This window comes from Coturnix japonica, chromosome 11 (genome assembly GCF_001577835.2).
Source record: "Coturnix japonica isolate 7356 chromosome 11, Coturnix japonica 2.1, whole genome shotgun sequence".
In the NCBI taxonomy this organism is placed as follows: domain Eukaryota; kingdom Metazoa; phylum Chordata; class Aves; order Galliformes; family Phasianidae; genus Coturnix; species Coturnix japonica.
The window spans coordinates 3,412,860-3,430,645 of NC_029526.1; the positions used below are offsets into that span (position 1 = coordinate 3,412,860).

General features: G+C 41.3%; 1 long non-coding RNA gene across 1 annotated transcript in view; it reads left to right on the forward strand.

Annotated features, from left to right (window-relative positions):
* Positions 1-17,786, forward strand: part of LOC107319205 — a 98,283-nt gene that overhangs the window by 27,644 nt on the left and 52,853 nt on the right. The window contains exons 2-3 of the long non-coding RNA XR_004308670.1: positions 9,061-9,183; positions 12,702-12,822. This is a non-coding gene — a long non-coding RNA (uncharacterized LOC107319205). The remainder of the gene's footprint in view (positions 1-9,060; positions 9,184-12,701; positions 12,823-17,786) is intronic.

Sequence of the window (17,786 nt, forward strand, 5' to 3'; positions counted from 1 at the left end):
AATGGGGATGGTTGGAGCAGCACTTTGAATCAAGTCCTCAAGTGCATTTCCAAATTCAGAGATATGAGCTCTGTATAGCTGCTCTTTTACTGTCATTCACCAGCAGGGCTTCACATCTCATAATGTCAACAGTGACGAAAGGCAAGGAACTTGTAGATTGTACAAACCAATTCCGATGAGTTTCAGTCCTCTTGTGTTTGCTGTGTTTTGAAAGACAGAAAAGCACATTAGAAGAAGGAAAAAATGCAGTTCTTGGAATGTGTGGATAAGACTGTGTGTGAACATGATTTTGTTGTAGGAAAGCAGAATGCTGCGTGCTGCTAAGAAAATCAAGTCCTCAAGTTCTTTTTCTCAAGGAACAGATATTCTCTGGACGGAGTTTCATGGTGGTGGAGTTTTCAGAACACTAAAAAGAGGGTCATGGGGAACCATTTCTAGAAACCCAAACCAGATAAAATAGTTGCAGCCAAAGCATAGCTTGCAAATGAAATGGGATATTCTGACAGCTTGAAATCAAAACTTTTCCAAATGGCATTTTTCAGTAAATTGAAATGAATCCATGTCAAAGAAAAAGGTTTCAGTATCATTCCCTGTTCTGTTCCCATTGACATTTTACATATTTTAGTACTTAAAGAAACCAGGATAAGCTTCTGTATTTCAATGCTTTAAGGAACCAAACCCTACAGCATTTGAGCTAAGCCTTCATTTGTCCTACAAACAAAGCTGAAATGCATCCTCAAGGGGTTCAATTTCTTGGTGTTTTTTTTTTTCTTGTATTTCAACATCTGGTTTGGAAGGGATACAGGGGTTGTTCTGAAAGTAATGCCTCCTATTTATTTACATGGAAATTACAATAGATGTAAGGAGCACAATAACACTATTTGAAATGACACATTCTTAGCTGAAAGACACATTTTTCAATACAGTCACCATCATTACCTATGGACTTTATCCAGCAACGAACAGAGCCTGCGTACTGTGCTTGTAGCAATTTGCACTGCTGAAAGGCATCACCCACTGCCTCACTGCATTCGCATCCAGTTTGGTCTCCAGAAGCATCCAGCAAGCATTGATGAAGTCAATGTTGGTGCAGTTTTTTTGTCATGGAGGAATTCAGTGACACACCTTTGCTTCCCATGCACTTCCATGTCAGATGCCATTCTATCAGACTGCCCCTCTGCTGCCATCTGTCACACAGCAACAGGATGTAACGGAATATTGGTGGGAAGGTTTGTTGCTGACATGATGAAATAGGAGGTATTACTTTTGGAGCAGATCTCATAGTTTCATGCCTGGTTTTTTTTAGTCATTATGATGTGCTCAGGAGCATTTTATTTTTTAATGAATTCTCCTTTTTAAAAATCTCCTTCTAGGAAACACTTTGTGCTTTTGGGCCCTATGAGCAAACCAGTGTTTTTTCTAACTCCAGGTGCTCACCCAGCAGTGACATTGCATGGTGCTGCTTTCCAACCAGAACCAAAAAATGAATTATACTCACAAAAATATGCCAGCGTTCCCAGTCTTGCACCTTCATCAGGGCTGAAAGGTTGGTATACTCTGCTAAATCCAAGTAATAAAAGAATCACGAGAAAGGAATTGTTTCTCTGCCAGCTGGAGTGCGGTGAGGCTTTGCCGGTTGATGAACAGCTGTAAACACTGTAGATTCCCCCTTTGCGTTCGTGCTGTGTAGGTAGTTATACTGGCATTTTCTCCTTAACGTCACCACAGTTGCTATCATTACACTCAACTTCCTGCAGTTTTATAGATTTTGTCTGCTTTTCTTACCTTCCAGGTATTAGATGTGCAATGCCCTCTAGCAAATGCAGCCACTGCCTGAGCAAATTTCATCCCTTCTTTGCTCTACAATGAGGAGAACTGTACAGCAAATCTAGCATTCCTGCTGTTACAGTACCATCCAGGGGCATTTCCACATGCAGGGATTACTGCAGAATTGAGTGACTCTTCCAAGTTGTGAGGGAACTGGGTGGCAAGTTTGACAATCTAAGCTAAGACATCTCATTCAGCATGTGTGGCTCAGCCTGCATCTTTTACTTAAACCTGACATTTGGAGAAGGAAAGAACTATTTACTTAGTAACAGATAACTCCTGTTTTCTAAGATGTTTATGCTAGTAGCACTAGCAGTTTAGACGGATGTGTTAGGTAGGCATGGCATCAGATAAAAGCTATCATGTAACAGCACAGTCCTTTTGCATAAGTTTGAGTGTTCACTGTGTGCTGCGTGTGCCTTGGGATGAAGCAGGGGCAGAGCAGTAGCTCTGGGGGTGGGTAAGTGTTTCTCTCAGAAATACTTTGCACATTAGGAGCAGAGCTCTCACTGATTTGAACATAAGGCAAGCATGGTCTCTTGATCTCACCAGGATCACTGAGTTTCTGTTGTTAAACCTTATTGCTCTGTAAGCTTTCAGACTCCTTGGGGACAGAAGCACTGGGACAGTATCCTTAGGTGAGACCAGCGTAGTGATCAGGTATTGGGTCTGGGGTATGAATCTTCTCAGCTGAGTGGGAATCCAAGACGGAATGTTTAGCTCAGCAGATTTAGAGAACAAGTTGCTGTGCTGTTTGTGATTGCCCTACACGTACGCAGTTCATGCAGTAGACTGGCGGAGGGGAGAAGGGAGATTTGGCTCTTTAATCCAGGATCTCTGAAAGAGGATGGAAGAAACAATCTGAACATGCTACAGTAATTCAAATCCCTGTAAATACTCTGTTGAATACTAAAACCCATGTAAAATTATTATTGCTCCCAAGGCAGCCTATAAATATTGTTATTGTATTGGCTGAATCCAAACATAACATATTTCCTCCCTGGTTTGTTAAACAGTTGACAGATATAATAAATGGCACTAGCCAACTCTTAATCTTGGTTTTAAGATTTAGATTTGTTCTAGATGTTAGAATTAACCCTGGTTAGAATACATGATAGATTTCTATTCTACAGGAGAAATATCCCCGCTTCATAAGAAATCCCCTTCTTAAATCATCTAGTCTGTGACATCCCTTTAATCCTTTTATTTTTCCCAAATTTAGCATAAATGCGTCCCTTTTTTTACACCTCCATCTGTCTATTCTACTTTTTCTGCCTTGCTTCCTGCCTATCTGCATTGAGCTCTTTTTTTCCTATTTTTCAGTCATGAGGGCATTAGTTAAAGCAATAGTTTCCCAGAGCCGGTGCCAGAAAAGTAGGCTGAATGACTTGAGAATGGTGAAAGACGTAAATGCACAGAGGCACGTATAGATCTGAATGCAGGCAGGAGTGGAGGCGGACAGATGGATAGATGGACACGCGCACAGATAAATAATGCAGCCAGTCAGTGTACGTATGCATCTATCAGAAAAGTCATGGGCTTCTAAGTGTTCCCACTAAGAGTCTGGTTAATGAATACAAATGTAGGCAAACTCAAGCAAGCTTAAGACGTACAATGGCTTGTTCCCAGGCATCTACGGAGTGGTAAAGAGGAGAATTAACATCGGATTATCATATTTTACATGTGGGCATATTTGACAATCCTTTTAAGAATAGTTTAACAACAGATCTAGAGTTTTAAGTATTCAGGAGTAAGTCTCTAAGTATAGATTCTGCAAATCACTTAGCTATAATTCTTCTGAATTTTGTGATGAGTGACACAACGGCGCATTCAGTTGACTCCTACATAACAAAATAAGCTATTTTGATTTTTAGATGTGGGAAGATTGCACTCCATACACTATTCTGAACACTTAGAAAACTTTAATTTGATTAGCTGCGCCATTTTTGGCAATGTGGGAAGCTATCCACAACTGTAATATTATCAAAAATCTGTTTTGAAAAGTGATTGGCGAAAGATAGGTATGTTTTCCTGAGTTTCAGGATTCAGCACATCTATGAGGCACGTTCCATAGATGCTGGAGATTTTATGCAGGTACAATCAAGTATGTCTAAGATCACCTGGCTGTGTTACGCAGCTGTCTGACAATGCAGGTTGTGGTTTCTACATAGTTAATATCTGATCAATGTGCTATTGGCATAAATTTGATCTGGATGAGGCAGGAAGACACATGATTGCATTGCTGCCTACTTCAGTTAGCCAGCAATGTGCATTTTGTGGTGTCTCTAGGAGGACAAACAAGGTCTGATCATGTAGAAAGGCTTGTTTTTTAGTGAGCTATGACAAAAGATGGCCAAGTGTTTTTTTTTCTACAGTGTCTCTTTGCATCTTGTGGAAAGAGTGTGCCTTCTGGTTTTAGAGGGCTAGAATTGGTACACTAGAATTGGCTAGTGTATCATCAAATGGCTTTTCAGGTGCATCTCTTAGAATGCATCTCTGTAATAAAGCACCTATCTGTATGTTCTCAGTATTGCTTTTGCTGAGCTGGGGAAAACACTTGCTTTCGTAGTTTATTGTCTAGATGGCTCATTTGGATGTTTCATAAGAGAATTATCATGTGTTTATGATGTCCATCTGCAGAGTTCAGTTTTAAAAGCCATTATTGATCATTTTAAAACACTGGTTTAAATACAGCGTAGAGTCAGACCTACCGTCCTTCTGTTGTGTCCTGCTATCTGACTCCAGCTAACATTGAATGCTTATCAGCAGTGCGTCATCCTTTCCCTGGACTATCTTCCCAGTTATCGTGGTTCACTCTTCACTGAAGTAGGTGGGATCTGTGGGTGCACCTAACATCAGTATTCAGCACTTTATGTGTTTAAGCCCATTGAAACATAGCATTAATTACATTGGTGCATCTAATGGTGCTGTCATTATCCTCTGGATTTTTTTCTTCAGATAACCAGGCAACCAGATGTTCATTTGGTTTGTTTCCAAAAGAAATATGTTTGTGTATATCTTTCATTTGGTATTTAGTGGTGTTTTCATAGCAATGCACTTGCAATTAAGAACCTCTTGCTTTTTTGGAGGGGGGTAGAGGGGAAGGCAGGGAGTAGTGCAACAATGAACTCCACTGTATTTCCTATTGAATGGTTTGAAACTCTATCAGGCGCTGACTCAGTCTAGGTCACTCTTCAGCTGCTTCCAGTTCTCACCCAAATGTTGAATCAGTTTTGTCTGCTTTTGATTTATGAATGCTTGATTAAATAAGGAGTCTGGAGCAGCAGAAGGTATCTGCTGCTGTTAGGGTAGCACAAGCCTTGGAAGCTGGTGGATGTTGGCTCTACTTAGAGCAAAGGTCATCTTCTAATGGAAAGAAAAACAAAAACAAAACACTCCCATTCCACCATGAGGAGATACAGAGCTTCCAAGAAGAGTGACTCTTGTAATATACTGCCATGCCTCTTGTGCTGTACAGATTTTTATGGTTCTTTACTCCTATTTCCTCCCCCGGATGAATTACACTGAATTTAGGGCCTGTGATATGCCCAGGTGATAATGGAATGTGCTACCAGTCAGCTTCTGTCTTGGCTTCCCTCTTCAGGGGTGCAATCCAGAATGTCATCTCAGTTGTCAATGGTTCCTTTAAGTGCCCCTTCCTGCAATGCCAGCTTGTGCTCTGACTGCAGTGGGTTACCCCTGTGGGTGAGAGGTTTGTAAAAGGTCTAGAGGGCTGAGGAGGAGCTTTGGTGTGCACAGACAGGAGAGAAGGGAGGCTTTCCCATATGTTCTCCTCTGGCTCTACTCTTTGGTTGGGTAGAATCAGTGTGCCATGTCCCACTCTAAGCTCAGGGTTCTCTTGAGCCCTGCTGTCCGGCTGTGGCATTGGGACTGACTCTGCTGTTCCTGTGTGTTCTAATATAGGCACACAGAGTGAGCTGGATATGCTTACTAGGCACCAGCAGCTGCTTGTGGAGCTGTTTGTTGCACCTTCTAGCATACATTCTAATTTTAAATTCTGGAAACTTAAACAGTTTAGCTCTGGTATGGTCCTTTACTGCTTTCTGGTGTTAAGCATGGGCTTATACAGGTTTTTGAGGAGTGAAGACTTGGAGTTGGCCAGGTGAACCTTTGTTACGTTGGTTCCAGGTTTTGACTGAACTTTTTCATTTCCATTTTGTAGTATTGCTGTGGTCACTGAGGACTGGGGAAATCTGCTCAGCATTTTTCTGTTATGTGGATCCAATGCTGTCCAACATCCTTCTTTCTCTTGTTTGAAACTGTAGTGCCCGTGCTCCAGTTACATACACAGAACAGAATGCTTAGGTGTGCACACAGTGAAACTTGCTCTACATACAATGAAATGAGAAACCCCACTTTTGTTTCCACCTGCACTGTGTAGAAAAGGTGGATTCTGTACTTACTAGTAACTGTAAATAGAGCTAGTACTGTTGTTTGGTTCAAATGGGCAGAATAGCAATTCGTACTCCACGTTGTTCTCATTAAAGGGTGCTGCTTTGCAGTCTCAGACACAATTGTTGCCAATCGCATGCATTCCCATCATATTTTCTTTGCATTTTGTAACTCTTCTTCCAAAGTCCCAGTGATTAGCATGCTCTATTTGTCTGTCCTTGAAGCTAAAGGCATACTCTGGAGTATTGTCATCAATTATAGCTTTGGGGTTCTGTTCTGCATCTTAAGAATTTAGCGAGGGATTTTATCCTTACGCTGATCTTAAGTACCTGAAGTAAAGCAACTAACTAAAGGAAGCATGCAGATTGTAGAGCACTTGTTAGTTTTTGCCAGTATCACTTCAGTGAACTTGCTGGCAGCTTTTGGGCATGAACAAGAAGCAGTATGACATGCAGACTTGTGTCTGCCTGCATGAATTTCACTTCTTTAAATAAAAAATCCAGTAAATGAAAACTATCCGGATACGCTTGCGATAAATGAAAGGCTGACTCAATGTCTGCTATAGCCATTAATGAGCTTTTCCTACACTCCCTAATCATCTTGATTGTCTTATTGAATGAAATGTATGACACAGGCCTTGTGTGGAATCTCAATCAGGCTCAAGCACTTGCTTCTGTTCTTCTTCGGGTAAGTGGTGATTTACTCCTGGCACCTTTTCAAATGGCACTCTCAGAGCAACTGTTTTTCAGTTGAATCTTCCCCTACCTATACACTTAATTTTGCAGAGCACTAGTTGTCTTCAAGATGTTAATATCACAGTGACTGTTAATAATAGAAGAGTCTCCTGTGCCAAGGCCTTGGCCAGAGAATGATTTTTGCCTCACTTTTATGAAGCCAATATACTTCCCCAAAAATGGAATAGGCTGAAGTGGAAAACAGCTGCACAGGTCCACACTTCTGTGGCCCCCTGACAGAAAGATTCTGCACATTTTTAACCAATATATTCCTTTTACTTAAGAAGTATTTTATTAGGGAAGAAATACCTCTGGTTTTTATTTTCCCAGAGTTGCAGGGTAGCCCATTGAAAGTAAGACCGTGGCCTCACGTGTCCGGTAAAGAATATTACACTGTAGCCCATAGTACTGAATGAATACTGTGAGCATTCTGTTGATCTTCGCAGTCTCAGGAAAAGGCTGAAGATTACAATGGAAGTGGAAAAGGAAATGATTAAGTAAGCTTTGAAAACTAAACTTCTCTTCCTCCTTCAAAATGATCCTTCTGGGCATGGCTAGAAAGAAGTGGAGGACAATGGCAAGGAAGTCTACCTAAACTTATATACCTGGATTTCTCATACTTGTTAGTGTTTAAAGAAACTCCTTCAGTCTTCTTTTAAAAATGAGATTAACTAGTAGTTAACAACGTTGTTAATGACTTGTAGTTTCTCATTCTGTTTTGCTTTTTTTTTTTTTTTTTTAAAATGTAGTTTGAAGAACAAAATTGTTCATATTCATAATGATGAAGCAGGCTTTTTTTTTTTTTTTCTGAAGGTCATTTCTGGAATAGATTTGACAGTTGATACTTTAAAATTGTAAACCATAACTATTGGCTTTCAGTATTAAAGCTAAGGAGAAAGGGGAGGGGAATCCAAGAGACATGAAAGGCTAAGAAAATCAGATTAAAGAGGAGAAAGAGAGCTAAGAAAGGTGATGGACAAGAACAAGGAAAGTGAAGTGATAAGAGAAAAGTAGGGGAGGAGCAACCAGAGCACCACTAAGAGAAGAAAATAATAGACATTCACAGAATCACTGAGGTTGGAGAAGAACTACAAGATCATCCAGACCAACCATCCACCCATCACCAACAGCTCTTACTAAGCCATGCCTCTCAGCACAGCATCCAAGTGTTCCATGAACACCTCCAGGGTTGGTGACTCCACCACCTCCCTGGGCAGCCCATTCCACTGCCTGACCACTCTTTCAGAGGAGTGAAATTTGTATTGGCTGGAGATGTCCATGATAATCTTAGAGCACGCCTGAAAAATGCGTGGTGTTCTTAAGCATTCTTCTGCATAGGTTTTCAGAATGCTTCTCTGTGTTAAATATGTTTCTATGTGCAGTTGGACGAAAATGGGATCTTATTGTAGTACAGATTTATTTTTTCTTTCCAAATGTGGCAATGTACACAGAGAGAGGATAGGATGTGTGTTATTTCAACAGGAACTCAGGATGATTTGTTTAATGTGAACGAGGGTGTTAGGTATTGTGAACTATAAAAACATTGCATTGTTAGACTAGGAAAGCTGAATGTATCATTTTTAGCAATCTTCCAAATTAAACAGCCAAGTTTTTCTCTTCCCACCGTCAGTATGACATCATTATGCTTACAGTGGGGAAAAAAAGCTATTTGAGAGGTACCTCTTAAGCTGGAGCAGGTTATTTGGTGTGGCAAGAATTCCTGAAACGTTCTTAGAAGTTTTCATTTCTGTCTTGGTAGGAGGAAGTCATAACAAACGTTTTCAGCCGTATAAACTATATTCTTCAAACATTGTTCCCAGTGTCCCAAAAGCACAAAGCCATTAATCAAAAAAGTGGGTACATAGGAGAAAATGTGTGAGGAAAAGCTGTGTGTTTGTACAACAGGGAACATCTACATTCCTGGCTGGTTTCGGTGATGAACTTGTGCCTTCTGTCACTCAGTACTTCAATATTTTTTATTTCAGCCTAGTTTAGTAGTACCTTTTAAAAAATAATGTTAACAATCACGGTCACTTGAGGACTGGATTACATGGATTACATTCTCACTTTGGTTTCCTTCTGACAGGCCTTTCCTGGTCTTTTTTCCCTTGTTTTGCTGAGTCCTGATGAACCCAAATGCTGCCTGTTGGTGTTGAGATAAGGAGAGCCACCCATGCGGACCCAGGTGCTGTAGCCTCTCTTTTCTAAGGTAAGGTGCTGTACCGAGTTTAAAGCATAAAGCACCCAGATGACAACCAGGTGCTCCTGTAGCCTCAGTTCTAGGTGGCTTTTTGGTGTCATTAGGAAGCAGGAAGGCCTGGCTCCACACGTGTAAATTACAAAGGGTTCTGTCTGCAAGAATGATGCCGTGATGTCTGGCAGTGGTAACTGGCAGAACATTGAGGTCATTTCTTCAAGTATCACATTGCAGCACAGACCTTCCTGGTGTGATGTCAGGAGGCTCTCATGAACCTTGACTGCTCTGCAGCAGCCATGGTTATTCTTAGAGACGCTTCCCATTCCTCAGGAAGAGCTCCTGTGAGAGGCTGAGTTGACTTTTATCTTTAAAAGCAAGTATTTAAATGTTGGACTAATTTGTAGCTCATTCTCAGCTCAGCTGCAGCCCTGCCAGCTGCACTGGGATCAGTGACAAGCCTTTCTTCCACCACCAAAGCACACTTGCAGACAGATCCAGGGCCTTGGAGCACATTGCCCCAGAGGCAACTCAGCTTTTTCACAAGGATGTAGCTGCCTGGGGGAGTTTTCCAGAACAAGTAGCATATTAGGCTCTCCTTAGCAAAGGGAGACATTACAGGCATGTAGAAACCTCTCTGGCTTTGTGAGTGTTGAATTGGCTTTGCCGGGCACTGCTCTGTATTATTTGGAGGTGGAGAAGGGCTGGTGACCATGAGGTTAAATATTGCCCAAGCGCAGCAGCTGGGTCATGCAGCTCAGAGGCATGAGCTGCCCTCTTAAACAGCGGAAGGGGATGAGAGAAAAAGCCTCTGTGTCCCCTCTAGGGATGATCAGAATGGTAGGAGCAATTCTGTTCTATCCATGCATCTTCTGTTGGCAGGATGGCCATCTGTGACTGAAGGATAACATTCTTGCAGGAAGTTAGCAAGACATCTGAATTGGAGACAGCCTGTGTTGCGTGTTGGGCCATAAGGAGTATGAGTTCCTTTCTGGGTGGAGATCAGAAAATTAGTTAATGAGGTTGAGGTAGGAATTGGCAGTAAGTGCACTGGGAGACATCTGTCTGTGCAGTTCAGCAGTCATTTGGCTGTACTGAGTGTTGCAGGGATTGCTTCTCTGTACGTTGTGTTCCTCAGTCTTGTTCCACCCATCACTTCTGGCTTTGGGGAGTGAGGCTGGGAGTGTGTTTGACCCCCCAGAACTGGAAAGCTGATCTGTCCTTACAACACACTTGCTCCAAAGCCCAGCAGCCCCATTCCAAGCCACTGGCCGTGGTTAGACTGGCTGTGCTGTCTGCAGGCCTACAGCTCTCCTGGGCATGGGCCCCCCAGGCTGTGTCAGGGGACCTTGTCTGACAGGGTACCTGTCCCTGAGCTGGCTGGCAATAGGATGAGCCACCATTTCAGTTTTAATTCATTGCTGTAAATAATTGTTGTTTTCATAGCCATGTGTTCATCTGGGCCTCCTTATCTGAGAAAGAGAAATGGCCTTGTGCCTCTAGGTCTCTTGGCACAATCTTTTCAACCTGGACAGTGGAAAAAAAAGGTGTTTTTAAGAGAAGAATATTGATGCTGAACTGTTTTTTAGTTCAGGAGAGTTTTTGTGTGTACCTCTGTTAACTTTAGTCCAACTTACAGGCGCAGAAGATGCTTCTTTTTCAATCCCATGTTTTTCTTAAGATCCAAGAAAGTATGGAGGATTGAAAACAACCAATCACTCCCTGTTAACACAGGCTGCTGAAGGGATTATGTTAGTTCATGATAACTGTCCAGATGCTCCACACGCTGGGATCTTGCTGCCGACTGGGAGATTCCCATAGCAGGCGTCAGCAATAGACAGTGTGAGAAAAAGAAACGTGATCAGGGCTCTTCTGGAGGAGAGTAAAACATACACCCAGCAGGGAGGAAAATATCCTAGAAACAAACAGCAGGGAGCTGAAATGAGGAAGCAGCAGCACAGGAAATGGAGCTACACTTCTGATGCCACCAGGCAGATTAGCAGAAGCTGAACTGCTCTTTAGGACCCAAACTTGCAAAAAACATTGTTTGCTGTCCTGGCCCAGTTTCAGTAATAGCCTCGGTCTTTCCTGAGTGATGGCTTTGAACTATTTATTTTAAACTGAAGTGTAGCTCTTGTAATGCTGCTTGTAAGGGAGTCCAGAATAGGGAATGGTAACAAAAGCATTGAGACTCTGCTAATGAGTGAAGCAGTCAACTTGCATTTCTTTGTTTTGCACAATGCAATTGTGAACATGGAAATTAAAATACAAGCATTTTACTATATTATCTTGTGGTGTACCTTTTCGGTTTTTATTAATTATTGTGTATCAAGTGCAACAAATGCAAAACTAACCAAACGAGCCTTTAAAACCATAATGTTGCTCTTAATTAAAAACAGAAACTTTGAATACGGTGGATCAGCTTATTGAGATTCTCCAAGGGCAATAAATACATTATACCTACTTAGTGTTTTAAGCAAATTTTAATTGTCACTAACAAAATTAATTTGATTTTCCAAATGAAGAAAGGGGGTGGAAGTAATGGGAGTCTTTAAGGTCAATGAACGATCCCATAAGAGCATTGAATTGGCAGGTTGAGCGGAGCAAATCATGAGATGGAAAGGGAGATTTCACTAGGATGTCAGGTTAACCTGAAGTGATTAAAGTGTGAGGCGTTATAGGGGCTGGTTTTTTCTCTTCTCTAGAAATCAGGGCTTGTAGAGACACGGGGAAAGAGTCAAAATAAGAGAACTCTCAGCCTTGCTGTGTTGTGGGTCTTGGGACCTTGGCAAAGTCAAGCTTCCTGAACAAGAGAAGGAAATTGGTCCGCAGTGTGATTAATTAAAGAATAGATTGAGAATTATTTAAATATAATTTAAAGCCATTTATTGAAAAACCAATATGTGAATATGAGCTTTAATTTCCCTGAAAATAAATCATGGCTAAGGATGAGAACTTCTACATGCCTTGTGTAAATCCAATGGTTTTGGAGACCTCCTGTTGTGGAAGAGTGCGGAGGCACCGCATCTGTCACAGCCCTGGGGGACCGGCCCTGCTGCTCTGGATGTGCGTGCTGACACAGCCCAGGGAAGTTTAAGAGAATGATTTAAATACTGGAAAACTTACAATATGTGTCTGGTTGAATACTGTAGACTTAATGAACGCAGTTTTCACACTGGAGGGTTTCTGTGGGTTGGAGGTGGTTTCTGCTGTCTGTGCTGTGCTCAGGATTCTGGACTCAGCGAATTCCCTTTAGTTGTCTTCAGTCTCCTGCTATTTCAAAACTTGGAGAACTCCTGCTCTTAGCATTTCTGTGACTTTTTTATGAAATGAGTTATTGTTTCAGAGTAAAAATGTGGAAAAATATATATATTTTTTTAAAATATATTTATATTCCAAAAAGCTTCCTGGAAGAGTAGAGTGTCACAGTCATTCACAGATAGGGAACTCAGATAAATACAGGCAAAAGTGTGTCTGCTTGCAACAGTACACTGTGGAGTATAAGGCACCTATGCTGCTGCTTCTGTTTTCAGAAGGCAGATGAATTCATGAAGCAGAAAGCGAGCAGAGGTTTGCTCTCAGCTCTCTGCAGCTTCTGGGACCTGAGAACAGCAGTCCATCAGTGCAGCATGCTCTCCAATGTCCTACTCAAAGGTAAGCCACAGTTCCCATGTCCATCTCCTGAGCTATATGGTCCTTGATTTATTTTATTTTCTTAACCCACTGATAAACATTCCTTTAGGCTATACGTGCAGTAGAGAACTAAGTTATCTGTGCTTATGTATTGAGTTTCTGGCCTTGAGTAGCATGCAAGGAAGGCAGGACTTTAGAATCTGCAGTATTTGGCAGCAGGTACCTGTTGGGTTTTTCTCTTTTTAGCCAGAAAAGACACTTAAATGCAGCAAAGGAGGAGCAGCATAAAAACAAGAAAACATTTAGTGTAGCATGTGAAGGATTTCAGAGGAAACTTGACTGTGTGATTCTCAGCTAAGCAGAAGCCGGGGTAGAATTTTCTGCATCTCATGAACACAAAATTAGTTAATGTCTTTTCTTTCTTTCTTTCATGGTGTTGGCATTTATTCAGTGCACCATAAGCCCCGTGTCCTAAATTTCTTGATTCATGTCTAAACATTGCTTGTATTAGCTGTACCCTAATTAATCCTTTTGTGCCACGAGTTGAATTTGCCCAGCATGCTTTTCATTGCCAGCAATGGATGCACCAAATCTGCTGATGCCAAAGAGGTAATGTGCATTTAACACGCATCAGCAATCTCTCTCCCTCCGATAATTGCTGATTCTACTGCACTTAATAATACACCAGTAGGTTAAGGCTATACACAGCTCAGGCAGTGCTAACTATCAGGGTGTGTGGTTATTTTTTAATAACCACATTTTAGGGTGTGTTTCAATTTTACAGGGCAGTCATTTACTTCAAATTACTTTGTCATTTCTTTAAGTCATTGTGTAATTCTTTTATAAAAGAAAAGAAGAGAGAGCGATTTTTAAAGATGCATTAAATAACACTAATTATAAGGCTTAGCTCTTAACATATTTTTTTCATCCTCAGTGCTTTATAGCCATTTTGCTAATTAATTTTTACAGCATTCTTGTGGTGAGCAGCTAGCAGTACCTCTGCCTGAAAGTTAGGAATGCCAAGGCAGGGAAGTGGAGTGGTTAGCTTGGGAGTTGGCTGTAGATCCACTATCAGCATTCAGCTGCTTCTGGCTGCCAGGCTGTGCTCTCAGAAATCTTTCCTTTTTCCAAACCATGGTCTCAAGGGTTATATCATCTTTAAAACAGAAAAGAACAAAGGCTTAAAATGGCCTAAGTCAGTTCTGTGATCAGAAACCTCTTGACTGCCTGAAAGAAGAGTTGCTTCTAACCAGTTCCAGGTAAAATACTGAAATTCTGGTTCCATACTGGTCTTTGGAGGTGGCAGAAATTCAGGCAAATGTCCACCAGTTCTTTTCTTGAAGTTTCCTCAACTTTTTGTGAGGTTGTGAGGAAGTTCTCTGTGTTTCCATTGCCTCCTGTAAGGTTTTGTCAGGCTTCATTCTAACTACTGGCTGTTGGCATGTGATTACATTTCTGAGCTGCTGTCCATTGCAGGAGTGTTCAGCACAATAAAAAGGAATGTCTTCAGCTGCCGGCTTCTAACAGGTTAGGTGGGAAGGAAGAGTAGATAGATCCCCTGCCTTTTGTAGGTGAACCATTCATAACAGAGGAGAAAAAGGAAAGGTGGTAAGCAGAAAGCAAAATGACTGCAGTGGTAGGCCATTCTAATTAGGCAAACGTGCAGAGGGGACAGCCACTTTTAAACTAATAATCCAGGCAACTTTAAGCAAAGGCTACTGGATTAATTTTGTCAATATGGTCAATTATGTTGCATCATTGATAACGTTGAAATGTATTTCTATGCAGAGTTACGTGTGCATGTGTACTGTTAGCTTTCAGTAATAGAATAAAATGTATCTATGAAATTAGGTGCCTCTATAAGACTTAACCTCCATTTATTAAAAAGATAATCAGTCTAAATATGCATCTTAAAACAGGCATGACTTTTATGGTTCTGGAGGGCAGCTTAAAACTACTCAACTTATAAATGGTTGGATTTGTCAACACCGTGGACTTATTTCTTTTCTGAATAATATTATGCCCACACTTACCACACGTGCATTATTTTCAGCTGCCCAGCTCATCTTGTTTGCTGATTATGTTTTTGGTTCCAATATTGAGAATGCTCAAACTGAATCCTCCTCAATCCCACATGTTAAACTTAATTACTTTTGAACTTCCTATGCTTAGGTGTTACATTAACACTGCAAATACTGAATAGTCATCTGAAGGGAAAAGGTGACTCTAATAATTTTCCCATAGGCCCTAATTCTCCTGTATGATCATGTTGCAGCACTGAACTAGCACGTTCCAGTTGGCTTCAAATGAGCTTTGCACCAACTTTAAGGACTCACGTTTTGCCCTATTGCAAAGCATTGCTGGCATTGGTTTGCTGCAGTACTGTACTTTGTGTTTATTTGCTGTAAACAAGAAGTATTTATTTAATACCTGCATCTCAAAGGCTGAGTCTTACAGATAAGAGGCTGCCTTGTTGAAAGCTGCTCAGACAACCTTTATGTAAAAGCACTGCTTACTGTAGGCTGGTTTCTGGGCTACTCGACGAAATTGCAGGCTCTGGTAAAATTAAGAGAAGGATGATTCATATACCTGGAGAAAGAATTGGATATTCGAGTCACTTGTCAGGCTGGCAGCTTTAAATTATATAACAGGAAGCTTTCTATTCAGATGTAATGTCACTGAATCACCACTTCTTTATTGATAATTCATTATATGTTGCTGCTATCACTCTGCAGCTCTGAAATGCTTTTTGCTATAATGATTTTATACCATACTAGTATAATGGCCTTCTGACTGTGTCAATCAGCACTACTTGCATGTACAATAATATTATTCTGCAATCTGTCTTGGGAGAATGCTTAAAAGCTTTCTCTCATTTTCCCAATTTAACTCATGTATTATCTGAGTTTTTACATTAAATGGCCATACTTAATATCCCATGACATGTCACCTATTTTCTAGGGAGGATACTGATACAGTACTCACCAATTCCAGAATCCATACTAATCAAATTGCACCTGCCCACTTCAGCCAAGAGCAGCAGTTCAGTGCATCAGCATTTAATCTGTAGAGAGAACTGACGAGGAGGAACAAAAACACTGTGCTGTGAACTGCATTCTGCTAAATGCAGGCATGGTTGATGCGATTTGTTTTGCAAAGAGGAATTTGAAGATGCTGAAGTCAACCTGAGGTACAGGGGTTACAGGGGTACCAGTACAGGTATACAGATTTATTGCTGGAGCTCCATCCACACTGGGGGCACATTACTAGGACGAGGCCCAGTACAGTGGCTGTGTATGCAGTTTCTGCTATGCATGTTGGTAGGTAGTTCTGCTGAGTGGGGCTTCTGGCTGTAAATGTGAATTTGTGTGCAGATGTAACAGACTCAAGGCATTAGGTCCAGCTTCACAGAGAATTCAGTCCCTGTACAGAAAACTATTGTAGTTTTGCATTTATAGTTTGCCTGGAAGTCTCAAATAGCTACTGTGGACCTCTTCCACCATCAGAGTAATGTACTGGAAACATTAAGACTGGAAATTTTAAGACTTGAAATTCCAGCTCTTGCACAGGAATTTAGGGTCAGAGCACTGAGTATGTTGTAGGTAGATCTTTACCCTAAAAATAATGGATATGCTTCAGCCTTAATTGTTTGATTCAGTGGATGCTGTGATGCAGCTAATTTATAGGCTGAACAGATCTGAAAATGTTTCAGGTAGACAGGTGTCCATTTACGTTATTAGCATTTGCTTTTATTGCAGTCCTGTGCACTCTGTGTGCAAGAACTTCAGGCCAAGTTACTGCAGCAAGTCTGCGGTCTCCAAGTGCAGGCAGAGCGAACTTGCTCAGCCACACAAGAAGAATGGTAAGGCTCAAAAGAAGAGGTTTAATTAGGCTGCAGCCTTATTAACTCACGAGGCAATAAATGGTGCAGTTGGTATTGTCATTCTTCCGCCTGTTTTCAAGCTAGCTCTCCTAGGGAATTGGGTACTCCTGCCTGAAAACCTGCAGCTGTGAGAGTAGGAGACCTTTATGCATAGAGCTGACAGCAAGGACAGAAGGTCCTCAGCAGTCGTGCAGCGATATAAGCCTTTCTGGGACTTGTGAAAGGGAATCTATGTCTGCGTACATAGATAAAAACTATCCTCACTCTTGCTGATTAAACTGGCACCAACTTGGGTGTCCTGTAACTGCTGCCTGTGCCCCACGTGTTGGCAAAAGTGATGTCTCTGCTTCTGAAGTGTGCTGTAATTATTTGTTTTAAGGTTTCACTGTGACACATAGCATGTGTTTGATTGCTTTAATATTGGTATAACTAATAAACCCAAGAGAGACTAGCTCCTGGACAACTTAAATGTGAAATTCTCTGTGCAGCCGACTGGTGAGGTGGCTGTTGGCACCCAAAGGTGTTTGTTTTCCTACTTTTGATATGTGGGGAAGGTGGAGTTTTGTTTAAATGTGTCAAAGTTAGGGAGAAGTGGAAGGAAGAAGCCCCTGGTTTCCAGCCCTGGGTCCTGGCCTGTGCTCGGCTCCCCCACTGTTTGTTTGCTGTGCTCTCCTATCCCTTTTTATTATTAGGTAAGGGCATTGTTGGTGTTGGTTTGTAAAAAAACAAAAGTTTTGGTGCTCTAAGAATTTTTGGGGGGGAAAAAAAAACCCAACTATTTAATTCTCAAAGGACCTGAAAGCACAGCACAGCAGCTGTCACGCTTGGAGAAATGATTATAAGTATGCTGTATTTTCAAGGTAGGTTTTTCTTTTTCCTTTTTTTTTTTTCTTTCCTCTTTCAAAAAGAATGGGGCATTTTTGGCTGCTCTTCAGGCTGTCTGTGTTATGTGTAAAATGGTTCTCCTACTGCAGGGTAGTTCAGAGTGTCATGTTTAATCTGTGTATTCATGGGTTGTTTAATTCTCACACAGACACATGCACACATCTACTTTGCATTTTTGGCATTAATATTTATTTGTATGTGTATATTATACAAACAC